Source organism: Chiloscyllium plagiosum, chromosome 39 (genome assembly GCF_004010195.1).
Source record: "Chiloscyllium plagiosum isolate BGI_BamShark_2017 chromosome 39, ASM401019v2, whole genome shotgun sequence".
Lineage (NCBI taxonomy): Eukaryota > Metazoa > Chordata > Chondrichthyes > Orectolobiformes > Hemiscylliidae > Chiloscyllium > Chiloscyllium plagiosum.
Window position 1 is genome coordinate 18,503,643 of NC_057748.1, and position 4,417 is coordinate 18,508,059.

At 44.4% G+C, this 4,417-nt stretch overlaps 1 non-coding gene across 1 annotated transcript; it reads left to right on the forward strand.

The window, feature by feature from the left end:
- Window positions 1-1,563: 1,563 nt before the first annotated feature.
- On the forward strand, window positions 1,564-1,636 carry trnar-ccu. The gene has a single exon. It is a non-coding gene; the product is annotated as a tRNA-Arg (tRNA).
- The last annotated feature ends 2,781 nt before the right edge of the window (window positions 1,637-4,417 follow it).

Sequence of the window (4,417 nt, forward strand, 5' to 3'; positions counted from 1 at the left end):
ACTCTAAACTAATTAGTGGGAGAGTGGGTTCAGTTGAACAGAAGATTTTAAAAAATCAAAACGAGAGAATAGAGATGCAAAGTAGTGAAGAGGTAAATGATAATCAAATAATATGGGGCAGAATATGTAAGCAGAAGAGTGCAGCAGAAATTATAATCAGAATAAATAATAATGTTGAAAATTAAAGGCTCTTTATCCGAACGGTTGCAGTATTAGGAACTGGATAGATCAGTTGATGCCACAAATAGAAATAAGTGGATATGATTTCATAGATATTACAGTGATGTGGTTGCAGGGTAACCAAGACTGGGAACTCAATATTCAAGGGTATTCACACTTCCAGAAAAATAGGCAAAATGGAAAAGGAGAAAGTGAGGTCTGCAGATGCTGGAGATCAGAGATGGAAATGTGTTGCTGGAAAAGCGCAGCAGGTCAGGCAGCATCTAGGGAACAGGAGAATCGACGTTTCGGGCATTAGCCCTTCTTCCTGAAGAAGGGCTAATGCCCGAAACGTCGATTCTCCTGTTCCCTAGATGCTGCCTGACCTGCTGCGCTTTTCCAGCAACACATTTCCAAAATGGAAAAGGAGACAGGCAGCATTGTTAATAAAGGAGTACTCAGACATAGTTACAGAATAAGGGGTCACTTGTTTAAAACTGAGATGCCAAGGCATTTCTTCTGCCAGAGGATAGTGAACATCTGGAACTCTACTCCAGACAGATGTGGAAATTAGATCACTGCAAGTATTTAAGATGGAGGTAAGATAGGTTATTGAAATATTGCAGAGTTTTGAGCTGTGATAAACTGGCGTGACGGAGGAGTTGAGGCCTGGGGCAGATCAGCCATGATCTTATGGAATGGTAGGATAGGCTTGAAGGGTTGAATGATCTACACTTGCTCCTATTTCTTCTGTTCTAGACTGTCAGAGATGCCAGGCTAAGTCACTGAGATCTGGGAGGAAGGTCACTGCTTGTCCTATTGATCCTCAGCAAAGGCCAGAATGTTCTGGGAGAAGATGAAAGTACAAGTGTGCAAGCATTTGTCACCACAAGCTTTCATACTGTAACACAAAATGCAATAGATTTTGTTGTGTTGATGTCAGTATTGGCCATGAGATAGAATAGTGGAGCAGGCTGAATGGAACACTGCTGCTGCTATGTTGCAGAAATGTAATTGCAATGAAATGGTGGAACAGCTTCTTTTGAGTCTCTGCACTGTCATTTAAATAAAAATCCTTGAGAAAAACTTTCAGTTCCATAACACCTTCAACAATCTCAGGTAACTGTTCCAAAGTGCTTTACAGTCAATTAAATATTTCTGAATTAATCACTATTGTAACGTAGGAATGAACGTTAGCAGAAGCGGAGCAAGCAGTTCCTGTAAACTCAAAGCATTCTTAATTTAACAGCTTCATGGACAAACAGACCTGAATGTGGACTGCTGCTTCCTGCAGATCAGCAGATCATTGAATAACTTAGTTTTGTTGTTGGCCCCTCTTAGGACAGGTTCAGTATTACCACAATGAAGATTATTTACTGTTTCAACAAGCCTGCTCCCTATTCAGCCCTAGTGGCCTAATGGATAAGGCACTGGCCTCCTAAGCCAGGGATTGTGGGTTCAAGTCCCATCTGGGGTGAGGTAACTTTTTAGGATAACCGTACTAGAGTGAGGGAGAAATATCCACTAAATTAAAAAAGTGAATGTAGCAAGAATCTGCAAAAATATCTGGTAAGTGGATATTGGAAGAATCTGCATAAATTTCTGGTATTGTAAGAGGGAGCAAGAAACGCAGGGTCAGTCAGATGCAGAACATCTAACAGCACATTCTAAACATATGTTCTCTGTAAATTCCTCCAGGTGTAAAGCTTTTCCATGTTTTTGGATTGTCGTCTGGTAGAAGGGGAGCAAGGCTTATGTGGCACTGACCAGGCTCTACAGTGAAACACACACACAGTTTGGCAGCAGTAATGACTCTGAGTTGCTGCCTTCAGGTTCAGTTTGACCATATGGGAACTGTTTAATATTGTGACCTTCAAATAACATAGGCCACAAGCTCAGTGGGCCATTCATGGAAAATGGCACCTGGAACTAGATTGGAAGGTCATTACATAAGAAATAGGAGAATGGATAATTTCCCTTTCCAGCCTGTGCTGTCATTAAACAAAATTGCAGTAGATTTTCAACCTCCAGTTCACCTACAATACTGTATTGACATAATTTAATAACCCAAAATCTTTGGAATATACTCAATGAATGGTGATCCACAGCTATTTTGAGGTGGGAAATGCAAAAATTCACTGCCCTTTGACTGAAGGGATTTGTCCTGCTCTCAGACCTGACTGACCACCTTCTAAAACCACAAAGGGTTCCCACTCTGAGTAGCATTCTCCCAGGATTGGCCATTATTACCCCAGTCATTTAGAATTTAACTTTACCCCAAGTGGGACTTGAACCCACAATCCCTGGCTTTGGAGGCCAGGCCCCTTACCCATTTGGCCACAAAACTAGACAGGACTAGACTTTGTAAAAACATAAATCCTCCTTCCAAGAAGTAAATCTCATTTATCTAAATGCTAGAGAATATAGGCCTAGTCTATTCAATCTCTCCTTCATCTTCCTTTATGTCAGAAAACAATCCGTGAAACTTTGTTGCACTTTCTCAAGGCGAAGTATGTTTTTTATAAGGGTGACCAAAACAGTATCTTCTACAAAAGAATTAGAGTCATTATCCTGAAGGAGATAAGAAAAAAATACATTGAAGTATATCCAGGCAAGTTATTGTGGAATTGAGTCCAGTTTGAGGAAGGCAAAAGAAGTGCTCTATTGGCTGTGTATGAGTAGTGAGATTAAGGACCATGGAGGAGTCGAGAGTGTGTTGCTGGAAAAGCACAGCAGGTCAGGCAGAATCCGAGGAGCAGAAGAATCGACACTTCAGGCATAAGCCCTTCATCAGGAATGAGGGTTGTGGGCCTGGGCAGAGAGATAAATGGGGAATGGGGGGGTGGAGCTGTGTGGAAGGTAGCTGAGAAAGCGATAAGTGGATGAAGGTGAGGGAGAAAGTGATAGGTCAGAAGGGGTAGTGATGGACTGGTCAGGAGGATGGTGCTAAGTTGGAGGCTTGGGACTGGGATAATATGTGGGGAGATGAAATGAAGAAGCTGTTGAAATCCACATTTATCCCGTGTGGTTGCAGGGTCCCAATGCGGAATATGAGGCATTCTTTCTCCAGGCATCGGATGGTAACGGTTTGGCGGTGGAAGAGGCCCAGGACCTGCATGTCCTTGGTGGAATGGGAGGGGAAGTTGAAGTGTTCAGCCATAGGGCGGTGGGGTTGGTGGGTGTGGGTGTCCCAGAGATGTTCTCTGAATCAATACGCAAGAAGGTGTCCTGTCTCCCCGATGTAGAAGAGACCCCACTGACTGCAACGAATGCAGATGACATTGGTAGAGGTACAGGTAAATTTCTGAAGGATGTGGAAGGATCCCTTGGGGCCTTGGACGGAAGTGAGGGGAGTGGTGTGGGTACAGGTTTAGCACTTTCTGCAGTGGCAGGGAAAGGTACCAGGGTGGGGTGTGGGCTGGTGGGGGGGTTGGCGTGTGGACCTGATGAGGGAGTCGCAGAGGGAATGGTCTCTTCTGAACGCTGATAGGGGTAGGAAGGGAAATACATCTTTGGTGGTGGGGTCCGTTTGTAGGTGGCAGAAAGTGGCGGAGGATGATGAGATGTAGGTGGAGGTTGGTGGTGTGGAAGGTGAGGACCGGGGGATTCTGTTCTTGTTGCGTTGGGAGGGGTGGGGTTCAAGGGTGGCAGTGCGTGAAGTGGAGGAGATGAACTGGAGGGCATCGTCAACGACATGGGAAGGGAAGTTCAGATCATGGAAGAAGGAGACCATCTCGGACTTCCTGAGGTGGAATTGGTCATCTGGGAACAGATAATAGACAATAGACAATAGACAATAGGTGCAGGAGTAGGCCATTCTGCCCTTCGAGCTTGCACCACCATTCATTATGATCATGGATGATCATCCTCAATCAGTATCCTGTTCCTGCCTTATCTCCATACCCTTGATTCCACTATCCTTGAGAGCTCTATCCAATTCTTTCTTAAATGAATCCTGAGACTGGCCTCCACTACCTTCTGGGGCAGAGCATTCCACACATCCACCACTCTCTGGGTTCTCCTAATCTCTGTCCTAAATGGCCTACCCCTTATTTTTAAGCTGTGTCCTCTGGTTCGGCACTCACCCATCAGCGGAAACATGTTTCCTGCCTCCAGAGTGTCCAATCCTTTAATAATCTTATACGTCTCAATCAGACCCCCTCTCAGTCTTCTAAACTCAAGGGTACACAAGCTCAGTTGCTCCAATCTTTCAACATAAGATAGTCCTGCCATTCCAGGAATTGACCTTGTGAACCTA